At 46.9% G+C, this 16850-nt stretch overlaps 1 protein-coding gene across 5 annotated transcripts in view; it reads left to right on the forward strand.

Moving 5' to 3' along the window:
* The window catches only part of IRAG2 (inositol 1,4,5-triphosphate receptor associated 2), a 1168119-nt gene that overhangs the window by 629664 nt on the left and 521605 nt on the right, over positions 1-16850 (forward strand). The gene's annotated exons all lie outside the window — the stretch shown is intronic.

Here is a 16850-nt window from a genome sequence, read left to right on the forward strand (position 1 = left end):
AAATATGAGGTTGTGGCATTTTGCAACATATTAACCATATGATCTCCGTATTATGCCTCTCAAGCTACATAGATAGCTGAAAGCTGAAACAGTTGTACTATTCCTCTTAGCTGTTTCATTAGCTTGTAGTGTCAACTAAAGAAGAACCTGCATGCTCTTTTGTACTATTGTTATCACTTGTTTTATTTAATGGCTTATTTGAATTATTACTCTAATGAAGTGTTGGGTTGACGTCCACATTTCATTAATACTAACATCTGGCTCACTAGTACCTTTTGAGCAACCTCAGAGTTAGTCAGAGAAAATGTATGTCTTTTACTTTATTAGGCATGTATATTTCTCGATTTAAGAGGGCTTATTCTACTAAATGGGAATAAAACTGAAATAGTCGTTGTTAATATCCTGATCCTGAAGCCACCTGAAACATACTCAAAAATGGAGTAACTTAATATTTTTGGGATTCTAAACTATCCTCTTTTTACCAAGTTAGTGCAACCATGAAATGTAACTCTACTGCTTTAACTGCAGGGGCGTAGCTAGAGCTTGTGGCGCCCGGGGCTATCCCTCAGATTGCCGCCCCTGGGGAGAGGGGTGAGGGGGGGGGGTGCTGGGGAAAAACGACAGAGACACGTAGTATCGCCGCTAATAGTTACCTCGATCATGCAAGTTACATGCACAATACATGACACGGTCCAAGGCTACACAGTTTAATACACCGGTGACCGGCAGTACAAAGAAGAACACACTGACTGCCACCCTGCAGGATTTCAGGAAGGGCCTAAAAACATGGTTATTCAATTAACGTCCCTCATCAGCAGCACCACCCCCACCCCCCAGTGCCTAGATACCCACACAGGTGATAAGTAGCACTATGCAAATCCTGTTTGTTTGATTGATTGACACCCAATTTCCACACATCGCTTGTGCACTATATTAGTTTTATCTGTAAAACTGGATGTCTTTGCAAGTTAAGTGACCCCTTCAATGGAGATTGTGCTGTCTATAAATGACAATGCGCGAACACACCATGCTTTAATGATATATGTACAACATTGTGAGTTCAGTGATGAAGCATTGATGGCAGCGACACCACTCTGAAAATTATTCGAGCACCACTGGGTGTTCCCAATCCTTGGTTATTTCTCTTGGTTATTACCTTCGCTGAAAATGCTCTGACGTCATCCTGAACATTTCTTTGTAAATATGTATGATTATTACTTGAAATCATTTCTCCCATTTTTTTTGTAAAAAAAAACCTGTAGAGTACTTTGTCGTCTGCGTATAGTATAAAATTTTAAATAAAGAAATAAAAACGTAGAAATGACCAGCATTTGCAGGGTTCTATACTTTATGGAATGTTCTCCGACACCCTACTGTACAACCGGCGACCATGTCTAAGTTTCTGCAATTGTAGGGTAATGCCTGCAATGTTCAGCTTATGGTTTGTGCACGTGGAGGGGCGCAGCTGGCACCGGATGTACAGCTAACAGCAGGCCGGGCATAAAGGAAGGAAGAGTTAGTCACATCTGAACTAGGGAATGGTGGAGTGAAAAAGGTGGGAGTGGCACACCCCCGCCCCCACCTTCCCGCCAGTCTTCTGCCGCGGTTGGGAAGGCTTTGACTGCTTGATCTGCCATCTGTCCCTCTTCTCTCTCTGCTGTACTCTCACACAGGATGAAGAGCCCACTAGTCTCCCTTATGCTACCGATCCTCGACCTCATCCATCAGTCAGGTTGCTCAGGCCTAGTCCAAAAATACTCCCCCCCTCACCACCATAGCTGCCAAGGTTTCATAATGCTATGTGTGACACTTTCATAATGTCAGTGTGATTATGAGTGGCATTTCCACAAATATGAGTGACACTTTATAGCAAGCAAATCAAGCAATGAAGACAAGGGAAACATATAAATATTAGACATTACACCCATTTAAGCACAGCTGCTAATGTTTCAAATTGCTTGTGTGTGAAATGTTTATAGATTCAGCGGATTTGTGAGAGATATTCAGTGAATAAATGTATTACACTTAAAGTGACTCTTTCTTGCAACCAAAATTATGCAATGAAGTCCATGGAAACAGACAAAAATCGGAAATCACACTCATTTGTGCAACAAGAAAGTTAAACTCTGCAGCAGATGCTTTCAAAGCTATTATTTATTTTTTAAATAATCAACACCCTCCACCCCGACCTCAGCTCCAGGTGCGGCTGAACCACAAGTAAGAAAGGGATCTCTGTCACAAAAGCAGAAACCCACTGAGCTATCCACATACAATACAGTTCTGTAATGGTGGCAGACTTTTTTTACATCAGGCATATTAACCCTTGGCAATATAAGATATAGTGGGCCAACGACGCACAGTTCTACTTTAGCTGCATACTGAACAAACCTCGTAGGCAGGTCAGGGGAACAGTGTGGCTCTATGGTCGGTCTCCCCCCACCCCCGCCCCGCACTGTCCGATGGTCCGGGCAGCGCCCACGGTGCAGGACCCCCTTGTGGCTCTCGTGGCATTGATTGATTGTGGTAGTGGAGCCCTACTGTTGCAGGTAATCAACAAACACGCTCATACCAGAATGCTTTATTTTTGACCTCTCTGCAGTTGTGATGCACCATGGGAAAGGATTTGGGTCTGGACATTACACTGCTTTTTGCTACAATCCTGAAGGACGATTCTGGGTCGGTTCACTGCAACGATTCTAAACAGGGCAGCGCAGCCAAGCCGCCTGCTGAGGCCGAACCACCACTCTCTACTGCAGCAGCTTGGTCCGGACTGGCCATGGGTCACCAATGTACGTCGGGCGGCGCGCTCCCAAAAACCACTTAAACTATGCCACGGGCAGCAGGGCTGACCCGCCTAGAGATGTGTGTGTCACGGAGTCAGTGTACGCCCTGGCTCTTTCAAACAGTTAAAAAAACATATGATTACATCTGACGGGTAAAAGAAAAGATAACAGGCTGGCTCACCGGAATCTGAACTTTTCTGCAGTACATAGGTGTTCTGCAGGCTGCACGCACGCACCTCACGTTTGCAGTTGCCTGCAACGGTCTTGCGCATTTCGGCCTGGTGACGTCAGGCGTAGCTGTAGGGAGACCCGGTCGCGACTCGCGTGCGTGCAGCAATTGCAAGCAGCTTGCTTTCACTTCAAATGGGGGCGTTGCGGCGGCCTTTATAATTTATTTGGGGACACTCACTGAGTGTACCCAAATAAATTATAAAGGCCGCCGCACGCGCGCCGCCCCCGAAACAGTGCCGCCTGGGGCGGTCCGCCCCCCTCGCCCCCCCCTGGCTACGCGGGTGTTTAACTGGCTTGGGGAGATGCGTCCACTAGTAAAACAGGAGTCTCCTCTGAATCGTTATCTTCCAAGGATTAGGTTACTGAAATATTATCTTTGTAGGAAGTATAGGAACTAGAAAAAGGCATTTAAAAAGTATTTCTACCACGGCGCCATAACACCGCCCTGAAGTCTCTTCATTGGTTCCTTGTTTAATGAAGATTCAGACTGAAGTTCCTATGTATCGTCTTCAAGGCAAATGTAACTACCTTAAAAAAATAGCCTTTTCACAAAGGTTCAAAGTTTTTAATCCATTTGCCCTAGCCTGTCGGGGGTGAAGGAGGCAGTCAAAATGTAAAGATCGTCCTGAAAAGCGTTTATTCACTAACACTTGTCGGCATAATTAAAATCACTCATTTCTTTTTCAAGGGATCTGGTTGGAGCAGCATTCCTTATTGACAACAGAGTTATGGGGAAGACCTAACTGTTCCCTCCAGTGCTCCACTATGATCCATCCAACATCTGACACACAATGATAAGCAGTAACACACTCCTTTGTATCGGAGAAGGGCATACTGGCTATGCTGCGCAATGTAGTTCAAATCAAATGGGATCAAGGAAGAAGAGGTTCAATCGGCTTCCAAATGGCATTAGTCATTAATGAAACAAAAGGGTAGAATGAGCCACAAAAATATCCATACCAGAGTCTCAGGAATGTTATCTTGGAGATGCGGCCTATATTATCTACGCTTAGTGTGGTTTGGTGGATAGTGTCCTCATTGAGTCTGTCACTTTAGTGTCCCATTCTGCAAGTGACACCGCAACCACCATCAGGAGAGTGACTGTCTGGATGTTGACAGTGGTGAATAGTTTAAAATGATGTCCTATCCTGTAGGTAAATCTTTATTGAGGGCATAAAACCAGGGTAGGGATAAGACTAAAAACAGATCGGTGTTCTGTGGATACATTACTGATCCACAACACCTAGTTGTGGGGTTGACATGTTTCGTTTGGGAACTGCCCATGCAGGTCTGTGGCCTTCATCAGGACCAAGAGTATGGAAGGCCTAAAGCTAAAACGAAGATTCGGGATGAGAGAGACACGCAGCAACTCTGCGAAGGGCGGTTTTAGGCCAAGCTAAAACATATCCATCCTAAATCCTCCATCCCATGGTGGAATTTGAATTTCTGCTTAAGTTATCGGCCAAAGACTGGCCTACAACAGCGTTCTGTCTTGAGAAGAGTGTGCTCTTTGATGAAGACAGTTCAGGTAAGTGTATTGACTCATCTATCGGAGAAATGTCAAGGTTTTAGGCCTTCCATACTCTCGGTCCTGACTAAGGCCATTGACCTGCAATGGCAGTTCCCAGCCGAAATATGTCAACCCAACCACTAGGTGTTCTGGATCAGAATCAACATTTTTCAGAAAGCATTGATATATGAAGCTATTTATGTGTGTAGGTGAATAAGGAGAAACCGGATTATTCAAAGAGGTTCCTAGATTTGTTTGTCACCCAGGTAATGTCCTTGTTATGGTGAATGGACACCTGACGGATATCACCTACCTGGGATCTACATCAATGGCTCCTGTGAACACGCAGTGCCTGTTGTGCAATACCTGGTATGCAAAATTTGGGAGCAAGTGGGGACATAGACTCCAAGCAGAGAAGAACTGAAGCCAGGAACATAATGGCTCATTAGCTAATAATCCAAACGGTAGAAAGATTAAATCGAGGGTAAGGAAGCTGAGATTGTACCGACCTCCAGTCCTGCTTCCATAAATCTGTTGGAGTCCTACCCATAACTCCTTCCCACCACCATTCTAGTGTGTTTACACAGATAAGTCTGGCAGTAACAGGCGAAGGTGCCTTCAGGTGAAATGAAAATGATGACTGTGATGTAGATGAAATTGATAAACGTTCCCAAATGGCCAAAGGGCTCGGGTAGCACATTTGGAGAATATAAAAGTTTAAATGGGCTCACCCCAGTAGCAGTTTAACAAACAATTTTACTTCCTGCTAACCTGGTTCTGAAATACTGAGCAGGAGAAACTCATACCAAAGTTCTTCTTTTGAGGCAACTTCACTGCCTAGAGGTGGATTGTCCTAGTGGACTTAATCTAGTTGAACCACGTGGTACATATGCCTTAAGGACTGGTTCATGTGGTGGTGACTGGTGACAATTGATCGTCTTAATTTGACTGACACACTCACATGATAATACTTTTCATTTTTTTACTGTGATAGGCTTAGAATGTGGAGAGCCTTTATTTGTCTTTCTACTGGCACCTGGTGAGCATAGAACCCATTTTGAAGTGTACAATTAAGACAGATTGGAGGGCTGTGGTTTTTTACAATGATTTTTGACCTGATAGCCCGGGTTCATTGAACGTGTTTTAGATGCTCTGATGCTGCTGGCCCTAGGCTCCTAAACAAACAAAGCCAGTACTGAGATCTCTATTTTCGTAAAATTGCCTGCGCACAAAGAATTAAACTAAGTGCGGGACAGTGACACAGTTCACAGCTTGAATCTATTTTATTTATGAAATCAATTATTAGAAAGAAATCAGTTGGTTCAAAGTTTATCAAAAGTTCAACAGAATTCCGAACATGAACAATACAAGGACAACTATTCATAAAAATGACATTCTTAAAACAAACATGGATGGCACAACAATTAGTGAAACAATTCATAAAAAAACATCCTAACATTCCAAGTTGATCAACATTTAACATTCATTCTCTCATGCACAGCACACACTCACAACTATATGTACAATTGTAATGTCACAAATTAATTATTAGGATACAAATAAATGGGGAAAAAAAAGAAAGAGCACCATAGACGACCGCTCTAGAAAAACAAATCAGCTTATTTTTATAATTTCAACAGAAATTAATTTGAATTTGATGGTCTTACGGTGCGGTAGAATGGTCTACGCGTTTCGAACCCATAAAGATTTAACCCCTTCGCTGCTAATGACAAGGGTAACTCGTCATGGAGTTTCCATTGATTTCAATGGAAATTACATGGAAAGCAACAAATAGGCTTAGCATCCAAGTGGTTAAGGGGTTCTCATCAGGACCTCATGGCTTGTGTGAGAACTCATGCTCTGAATTTAATACCCGAACGCTGGCCAAATGCACAACGCTAGGGGCCACACGAGTTATTTGTGAGGATTAATCGTCAGTTCTCTGTGTAGGAGTATTCAAATGCAGCACTACTCAAATCAATTGAGTTACGGGCCTTCGATTAAAGCCGCGGCTGGTCCTCTGTATTGCAGTCGGCAAGACACGATCCGTGTGTTCTTGCGTTTAGACGATTAATCCTCACAAATAACTCGTATTCCATATGAGACTTCTAATTGAGACTTCTAGCTCACGGAATATGGGTGTCGGGACATATACTGGGAGGTTGGCGTAGTAGTACAACAGCCTGGGCAATATTATCATCTTCGTCCGCGTGACACGGCTGGGCACATTAAGGGGAGGGTCTTCCAAAAGGTCATTTGCGCTTGCAAGGAGGAGAGAGCTCGCACCAAATTACCCTCAAACACGTCAATCGGAGTTCTATATATATGTATTTCGAGATAGCAAAACGTAGTAGGATACCTGGCGAGCCGCCCCCCATTGATAGTGACCACACACTCCTGCGTGTCCGCACTGAAGGAGTACACCCCAGATTTGGTCCAATTGACCTTGAGTCCCGACATAGCCTCGAAGTTGGGAAAAATGTCAGATAGGGCCGGTGGCAAACAGGTCAGGTCTCTGACATATAATAGCAAGTTGTCGGCGTATAGGGACACTATATGTAGTCCGTCCGCCAGGGGAATACCCCAATCCACACCTTGCGTTCTCAATTGCTCCGCTAGTGGCTCCATCACTAATGAAAAGAGCAGCGGGGACAGGGAACATCCCTGACTGGTGCCCCTTCTGACGCAAATGGCCTCAGACAGCAACCCACCAATGCGAACTCGTACCGTGGGCATTTGATACAAGAGGCCCACCATCTGAATATAGTCGTCCCCAAGGTCCTATTTCCTCAGTACTGCCACAAGGTAGGGCCACTCCACCGAGTCGAACGCCTTTTCGAGATCCAGTACCAGGCACCCTGATCGAGGCCACTGTACCGTGGCATAGCTTTGTACTCGAAAGAAGTGTCTGATATTAAGTGAGGTGCTACGGGTGGGCACAAAGCCATTCTGGTCACTATGCACAAGTGTGCGCACCAGCGGGGCTAGGCGTTAAGTCAATGCGGAAGCTAGAATTTTGTATTCGGTATTCAGGAGGGCTAGTGGACGATAAGAGCCCAGAAGTGCGCTGTCTAAGGTAATCTTATTGTTAATTGATCTATTGTAGTTTTACATTTTGTGCTGCAATTCGTTGCCTCTCAAGTGTTCCTGACAGCAATTTTTCTTCAGTGTTCGGGATTCAATTCAACTAGTGTGGCTGTGTGATGCATTGAATTTCCCTTTACCTACACAATTACTGACACTGTAGAATTAGGTATTTGAGCCAATCAACTAACTGGCACATAATGTTTGTTGATGAGCACAGGACCAATATGAATTCCTTTTTCACATTCAGTGGTTAATGCTTGCAAAGGTGGCTGCTGACTGCAGAATGCTGATATCACCTGAGTGCCTATACACTGATGGATGTCCTTGTGTGGTTTCAACCGGAATCATTGCAGTCCCAGGTCCTCCATGCCTCATTGGATATGGCCCATCCAGCCGATCCCTTCAAATACACCAATACTTTATCAAACTGAGCTTGGGCCATTAGCATAGTGAGTCTTTTAGCTGATTTTCTATTGTTCTTCTGAATGAGTTGAGCCACAGAATGTTGAATCAGCAACTAGTGTTCCCAGCAGTGAAGGACTAAAAAGGAAACCTCTGTCTAACTGATTGTCATTCTGTTTATGTGTGTTTCTTTGCATTGAGAACCAGTACCATATTAGTGTTTGTGCATGGAGAACCAGTCCCCATATATAGTATTTGTGCATGGAGAACCAGTCCCCAGATATAGTATTTGTGCATGGAGAACCAGCCCCATATATAGTGTTAGTGCATGGAGAGCCAGTCCCCAGATTTAGTATTTGTGCATGGAGAACCAGTCCCCAGATATAGTATTTGTGCATGGAGAACCAGCCCCATATATAGTGTTAGTGCATGGAGAGCCAATCCCCAGAAATAGTTTGTGCATGGAGAACCAGTCCCCAGATATAATATTTGTGCATGGAATACTAGTTCCCAGAAATAGTGTTTATGCATGGAGAGCCAGTCCCCAGAAATAGTGTTTGTGCATGGAGAGCCAGTCCCCAGACATAGTCTGTCTAGGTAACACAATGATCACGTGTGGGCAGGTTATCCACCCTGGTGGATTCATTCAATTGCCAATTCCTCTTGGCTCAGTAAGTCACAAATCACAGCCAGGCAACCAGATGACCAGGCACAATCTCCAATTAGGAGAGTAGACCAGCTCTGAGCGGTTATCTTCACAGCGGGCATGTTTATTATTTAGTTATTTTTTAGTTTTATATAGCGCTTGCTAGACCCAAGGGTAGTTGAGTGCTTTACATGTTGTGTGATTACATTACCAAGATGGACATGAGGGGATTCATAATAGTCAAAGAAAAGAGCAATACATCATTAGGTGGTTATAAAGTCACTACAGGGTAATACAAGAATGCATTGAGGAATGGCATCCGTTACAGTACAGGAGACTGAAAGAGTCAATTGGCCGTCTTGAAGGTGCCAGTCAATGAGGAAAATGCTGAGCAGCTAGTGCGCGTGTTGAAGTTGTTGAGAAGTAGAAGTTGGAGGTCCTGTTTGAAGGAAGAAAAAGAAGGGTTTGACCTTGGCTAATCCTTACTTCGGACACATGGAAAAATGTGGGTCCTTTTGTGTTCTGGTTTGGAAGGTTTGCTCCTGTAAAGGTACCCACAAATCATTTAGGCATGTGTGGATCTCAGTGCTTCCTCTATTAGCATCGCTTTCTTCTGCATGGTCGGGATTTTTTGCTGAGAATGGCTTGGGAGCTCATTGGGTGTTTCACGCCTGTCGCCCCGCATGTGTGAATATTTTAAGCAGGGACCAATGAATGTGCTTAACGAGCCTTAGGGGTTTCTTAATGTGTTTAACCTTGAACTCATTTTTTTTTTTTACCTTTATTGAAGCAGAAACAAAATATCACATTACAATCTGTCATTGCAGCACATATGCAGTTACGATTACACAGCCCTTTACGTTATATAACAGAAATAAGAAGATGTTGGTCCTGAGAGGCACAATGCTAGAACAAGATACCCATGCAGAATTTTTGTGTAGGCGGATGTGGCGATGGGGGGGTTTGACGACAGCACCGCCTGTGGTGACCAGAGGCCCCCCGGTGGGGGAGTCTGATGGACTGGTTGGGGTAGCTTGGCGTTGTAGGTAGGAAATGAGAGGCCCAGATATCAGGAGGTCTACTGGCAGCTGGCATCTAGTCCCAAAATTCACCCAGCACTGTCTGACAGAGGGCAGAGTCATCCAACCAGTTCCTGACCTTGGGTGCCAGTTTTCGCCCCCCAGTGAATTGACACCCTGCGCTTAGCAAGAACCAGAAGCATAGCGGTTATTTTGCGGCTCTCATCAGATATGTTTCACATAACCCAAGAGGCACACCAGGAGCAACGCGTTCGAATGTGAAGTCACTGGCTGCACACACGTGCCGCCAGAAGGTAAAGGCCCTAGGACACAGCCAGGTAAAATGGGAAAAGTCAGCTTAAGGAGCGGAGCACCACGCACATCTATCACTTGCAATTAACCCCATTCTATGCAGAGTCTATGCAAATATTTAAAATGTATGAGCCGCAAGTGATAGGCGATAAGCGCAGTGCGGGCGCGATTAGTGTTAACAGAGGATGCGTGAGAGCATAAATCCTGATGACCAGTTTGCGCCGGGACCTAGAGGCATGGACAAGCTCGAGGGCAGCAAGCACCGGAGGAGCCTGAGGGATTGTAGGATTGGCTTCCCGACAGGTCGCTCTAGTTTGGTAATATAGCAGCTTATCCATTGGGCTGGCATCTCCAGGAAGGACGAAATATGTATTATTGGGGTAGGTGTCTGCAATAGTGACGAGACCTAGATGCGCAGCGCATGGGGCCATGCCCACAGTCTGTATTGGAGGGAATGCTGGGTTGTTGGCTAGGGGCATGGAGGGGGCAGAGAGTGTGCTGGCACTGGTATATTTCCGAAGCCCATCCAGGCCCAGCAAAGGCACCCTACTCTATCTTGCCGCACGGGGTATAGGTGGAATGAAGAGTGCGGTCTGAAGGGGCCATGGCGCAGCAAGGTCAGCCTCAACCGCAATGTGAGGTTGGAAGGGCGTGGGGTGCAACCAAAATTGGAGAAAGCTGGCTTGGGCACAAAGCGCGTTTAATTTGAAATCTGGGGTGCCCATGCCACCCCGAGGCAGGTGGAGTGTGAGTGTGTTGTATGCTATTCTAGGTTGTCTCTCTGCCCAGATCAGAGTGATGACAAGAGAGTGATGACAAGAGAGCGTTGTTTACAGAAAAAATGTAGTGTAAGTGGGACAGGGATGTTTAAGAAGAGATATAGGAATTTCAGTAGCACCACCATTTTGGCAATGGCGATGCGCTCCTCCAGCGCCGGAGGGAGTTTTTGTCACACCTGGATTATGGTTTCCAGCCAGTCCATCGCACGGCCGATGTTGGCCCTCCAAAGTTCATCCACGTCTCTGCTCAGCCAAATGCTGAGATACCTGGTGTGACCAGTTGCCCAGACAAAGGGATAGTCTGGGATGAAGAGTGTAGTGGCATCTGTAAGGGGTGAAAAGGATGGGCTTGCTCCAGTTTATTTGGACTCCGGACAGACATGCGAATCGCACCTCCTCCCTGGTCATGGGGGAATGGTTGTCCTGTGGATTGCAGATGTAAAGTGTGACTTCATCCGCATACATGGAGACGAATAGAGCGCTGGCTGTAAAGCCAATACCCCTTTGGGTGTGGTGTTGTCGGAGCCTGGCAGCGAGGGGTTCCATGGCAATGTCGAACAGCATAATGTAGAGGGGACACCCCTGCCTAGTGCCTCTCATGATTGAAATTGTCTCAGTGATCTGTCCCTTTATTCTAATGCGAGCAGTAGGGAGAGTATATAAGAGCTGTATTTTGCGCATGAAGTCCGGGCTGAAGCCCAGGCGTGGGAGGAGATAGAAAAGGAAAGGCCACTCAATGGTATTGGAAGCCTTAGTGGCACCTAAGAGTGCCGCCGCAGCCGGGAGGGAAGGATTAATCTGGCGGAGGACGGCTAAAATGGTCCAGAGGTTTATTATTTTTATTTAGAAGTTTTCTACAGCGCTAACAAGACCCGAAGGTAGCAGAGCGCTTTACAGTAAAAGGAATGAAAAGGTGAACAACAAGACACGTAACAAATAAATGTGATCAACGAAAGACAATTTGGGGGGAGGAAACGTTCATACGGTAGGACTTCTTGGTAATAGGATACAGAGATAACACATAGTTTTGGGGATGATTGTTGATCCTAGTTACCCACGACCTAGGGAACGGATAAGGAACAAGGATTTGAGTTGGCTCTTGAATTCTGCATAGGACGGTATGGTTCTGATGTGCGGGGGGATAGAGTTCCATATTTTGGGGGCATTTCCTGTGAAGGAGCCGTCCGCAGTTCTTTTCTTTCTGGTTTTTGGTAGGATGAGCAGCAGGGAGTTAGAGCTTCTCAAATTTCTAGCTTGGCCAGCTTTTTTTGAGCTTGTTTGCCAAGTATTCTGGTTTTCCGGTATGGAGGGCCTTGTGGGTTAGGCATGCCGTTCTGAAGGTACTACGCATTTCCACCGGGAGCCATTCGAGTTCTTTGAGTGCTGGGGAGATGTGGTCAGATTTTTTGCATCCTGTGATCATTCTCGCTGCCGCATGCAATGTTGTTTTTAGTGGGGCCAGGTGCGATTTGGGGATGCCTGTTAGGATTGAGTTCCCATAGTCCAGTCTAGATAGAACTAGAGATTGCGTGGCTAGTTTAAGGTCCTTGTTGGGAATGAAAGGTCTGATTTTGTTCAGAAGTCTGAGGTTAAAGAATGCCCTTTTTGCCGAGTTCTTAATGTGGTTTGTCAAGGTTAGTTTAGGGTCCAGGGTGAAACCCAGAGATTTTACGGAATAAGCTAGCGTGAGGGTACCTTTAAGAGCATCGATCGACTTCAGCCACTCGATGATTTGAGGGTTGTCTTCTTTGTTTGAGATAAGAAGAGTTTTGGTCTTGTCGGGATTGAGTTTCAGGTGATTCTTTGTCAGCCAATCTTGAACATCATTAAGGACAGTATTTAGTCTGTGAATATCATTAAGAGAAGAGGTTTCCAGGTCGTTCTGCGTGTCATCCGCGTAGAGGTGGAAGTGGATGTTGGCATTCCTGAGTAGTTTGGCAAGCGGTTCCATATAGATGTTGAAGAGCTGAGGAGAAAGTACTGATCCTTGGGGGACACCCTTGTTGACTTGCTGGGTTTCGGAGGTGAAGTTCTTCATTTTTATTATTTGCGAGCGGTTATGTAGAAAGGAGGAAAACCACTCAAGAACTACCTCGCCGAGGCCAGCTCTTACTTGCAGAGTCTTTATGAGGAGCTTATGGTCCACCATGTCGAAAGCTGTGGATAGATCAAGGAGTATGAGGAGGCAGCACTTGTCTGCGTCAAGAGAACCGCGAATGTCGTCTATGATGTTCAGCATCGCGGTTTCTGTGCTGCGGCCTTGTCTGAAGCCGTATTGGAGGGGGTCCAGGAGATTGATGTTGTCCAGATGGTGCGTCAATTGCAGGAGTACGCAGCATTCCAGTGTTTTAGCGAGCAGAGGGAGGTTAGATATCGGTCTGAAATTGTTCGTCAGTAGCGTCAAGACCGGGTTTTTTCAGCAAAGGGGTGACTTATCCCATTTTTAGACAGTCGGCGACCACTCCGCTTTGTAGGGAGCTGTTTATGATTTTGCCCCAGATAGGTGCTAAGGTGAGCTTCATTTTTTTGATTAGTGAGGGAGGAATGGGGTCCGAGATGTGTGCTGATGGTTTGGAGGTCGAGATCAACGAGATTATCTCAGTTTCCTGCACAGGGTGAAAGCTTAGCCAAAGGAGGGGAGAGGGGCCGGATGGGAGGGCCTGTGGGATAGCCGCGTTGCTCTTCTGGAGGTGTAAGTTGTTGATGTCTAGAGATAATTTGATTTTTAAGACCTTATCATTGAAGAAGCTGGCGAAGTTATCGCATAGTTCTTTGGACGCCTGCAGGGGTGTGGGCAGAGGCTTGGATGTTTGATGTCTGATTATGTTGTAGAGCTCCTTAGGTCTGTTTTTGGAATTGGCCAGTGCCTCTCGGAAGAAGCTGGATTTCTTGTTTTTGATATGGTTGTTATACTTCCTGCGGGCTGTTTTTAGTTGTAAGCGAAGGATGGCTGTTGGGTTGTTTCTCCACTTTCTTTGGCTCTCAGCGATCTTCTTTCTGCGTTGAGGTCCGCATTGAACCAGGTTCTAGATGGGGTAGCACGGCTTCTTTTGAGCTTTAGAGTAGCTAGATTATCGAGAATGGAGACTAGCTCGGAGTTATAGTGGTCGATGAGACCATTGGTCGAAAGGTGCAGAGAGTTGTCTGGAAGAAGTGAACTTAGCTGACCTTCTAGGATATCTTGGGGTACTTGGGCGAGGTTTCTCGACCATTTGGGGGGGTCTTGGGGAGGTTTAAGCGGGATGATAGGGTGATTGATGTGAAATAAGATCATATGATGATCTGACCAGTCAACGGGAAGTATGTGGTTGACCGTGATTGAATTATTTTGTGCAATGATGGCGTCCAGTATGGCTCCTTTGTAATGTGTCTCCTCAGTGCAGTGTTGAGTAAGGTTGTTGTCAGCGAGGAGGCTGGTTAGCGATCTGATTAGAGGGTTATGAGTTTCGTTCCATCGGAGATTCAGGTCACCAAGAATTAGGTTTTTGGAGTCGCCGAGAGCGTCTTGTGCAATCAGGTTGGATAGTTGTTCTCCAAACTCGTTGTTTCTGCCCGGGGGGTGATAGAGTAGATGGCACAGTAGAGAGTCGTTGTCTTTGGTCTTGATAACAGCGGATAGACATTCAAATGAGTCGTACTCTAAGGAGGAGGTTTCTGTAATGCTCCAGCTGCCCTTGTGGATGATAGCGACCCCACCTCCTCGTTGTTCTATCCTGTCTTTGGAGATGAGGGAGAAACCAGGTGGTACCAGCATGTCTAGGCAGGGGGGGGAGATGTCTTGTTTAGCCAGGTCTCAGTGAGGAACGCAACCTCAATGTCATGTGTAAGGATAGCTTCGGCTAAGTCCGTTGCATGAAGTGAGGCCGATCTGCAGTTGATTAGGAGGCAGTTGGTGATTTTCTCCTGATTGCTGGTGGTTTTGTCTTTAGCTTCTCTAGGTATAGCGGTGAGGACTGGTAATCGCTGTCGTTTGAGAGTGGGTGGATCTTTCCGGTGGCCCGTGATTACTTGTGTTTTAGATTTAGGTGAATCTGAAATGGGAGAGTCGTAGGTAGCGGCTAGTGAGGCTGCTTCTCTGTCTGACATAGGAGATTCTGATCTGAGTGGCCTGGAGGTCAGGTGTTTTGAGCCTGCTAGGGTGGGAGATGAGATGGAGGTCAGGGGCCTAGTGCATGGGGCTCTGGTAGATTCTGATTTTTTGGGACTGGAAACCAGGCCCTTGGGATAGGGATCGATCGGATGGGCACTGAGGGCTTCTGTGGGCCCCTGGGTGATGTTGGCGTTGGCGAGGAGGGAGGTTCGGAGAGGGGGTTTGTGGGGATTACAGGCTATACCGAGGTTAAAGAGGATTTCTATTAAGCCTTGGGTGATAGTGTCGACCTGGTTTTCAAGGGCTGTGAGCCGCTTTGTTATGGAGTCAAAGGAGGGGTTGTGGGCAACTGGAGTGGGGCCGAGCGTGTTATGGTTCGAGAGGATGGGTTGGGAGATGGGGATCAGGGTAGAGGGAAGGGGAGGGGTGGGGAGAGGGCTAGGGGGAGGTTTAGACCTGGGAGAGATAGGGAGAGGGACAGGAGGACGATTAGACAGGGGAGGTTTGAGAGTTGGGGGAGACTTGAGGGGAGGCTCGTTGGCTGTGGACTGCCTGTTGGTAGGGAGGTGATTGTCGTAGGAGGTGGTCGGTGGCTGTGGCTGGGGGAGGTGAGGTCGTTGGGGGAGGGGTAGGGGGTGAGAGTTGGGTTTCCTGTTGGTGGAGGATGGTTGGGCGTGGGGGATGAGGTATGGCGGGGGGAGGGGGAGCCTGGCGGGCTGTGTGTGGATCGAGAAAGGGCGTGTCGAGGTCTTCTCTGTCAACTAGGGGAGTGGTCGGTGAGGGTGTTGAGGCGAGGTGAGGAGGGGTAGGGAGGGCTGACCTAAGTGAGGGAAATAGGGAGTCAAAAGCTTCCAGGTTATCATTGTTGGCTTGTATGAGGACTGTGCCATTAGTGAAGATAGTCACGGTTGTATAGCCTCTACCAACTGATCTGAACGGAAGAATCACGGTTAATTTGCAGCTATGAGGAGTGGAGGTAGTTTTGGTGATGAACATCCACGTTCTGATCGTGGAGACCCAATATTCGGGTCTTTTGGTGTGGAATATTAGGTCCATCTTCATCGGTCCTATGGAGGTCGAGTGGTAGATGTCAATGATTAGGGTTTCTTTATGTTTGCGGATGAGTTTCTGCTTGAAAGTGCGTCGAAGCTTTGTAGAGAGGAGGGGGGGGAGATGATGGTGAAGGAGTTCCGACTGTGAGGTTTGAGGTGGGCAAGTGGGACTGGAGGAGGAGGGGGAGGCTGGTCCCGGGTCATCGTGAGGGTAGTAGAGGGGGGGGAGCCTGATTAAGTTGCGGTGTGGAGCTTAGGTGGCCCAGAGGGCAGGCGACAGGCTGAATTAGGGATTTGAGGCAGCGCAGTTCATCAGGACACGAGACTTGGGATCCTGTGGGGGTAATGTGTCTGGAGATCAATGGCCGAGGGGTCGCTTTTCTTGGCTTGCGGTGATTGAGGGCTTAAGTTCACAGGTAGAGGCAGCTCCAGGGCGGCAGAAGTTGGGAGCGACCTGTCTGATGACCTTTCCGGACCAGGCAGCCAGGGTGGCGAATCGTGGGGTTCCCGTAGAGCGAGGAGGGTGAGGCTCCAGGCCGAGGGGGGGTCCTAAAGCCCGAGTGATTCTGCTTAGGAGTTTGCAGGTAACCAGTCTCTAATTGGCAGTTGGACCTTTGTAAACTAGCACCATGGCAATGGTGTGTGAGGGAGACTCTGATCAGGAGAGGTCCTCCTTGGCCGCCAAATTGAGGACAAGTGGTTGTAAATGATGGGAAAAGGACGTTCCGTTGTGGGATGTGGCACGTCCAGGAATGAAACCAGATTGGTCTGGGCGTGCAATCGGGCATGAGAGGACTAAGGCATGTGGCCAACAATTTAGCGTAGATTTTATTGTACGTATTTATGAGGGACAGAGGGCGGTAGAAATCAGAGTTTGGGAGATTTGTCAGGCTTTAAAAGAAGTGTGAGCAGGGCCTCAAGGAGAGATGGGGGGGAAGC

This window comes from Lissotriton helveticus, chromosome 1_1 (assembly GCF_964261635.1).
Source record: "Lissotriton helveticus chromosome 1_1, aLisHel1.1, whole genome shotgun sequence".
Lineage (NCBI taxonomy): Eukaryota > Metazoa > Chordata > Amphibia > Caudata > Salamandridae > Lissotriton > Lissotriton helveticus.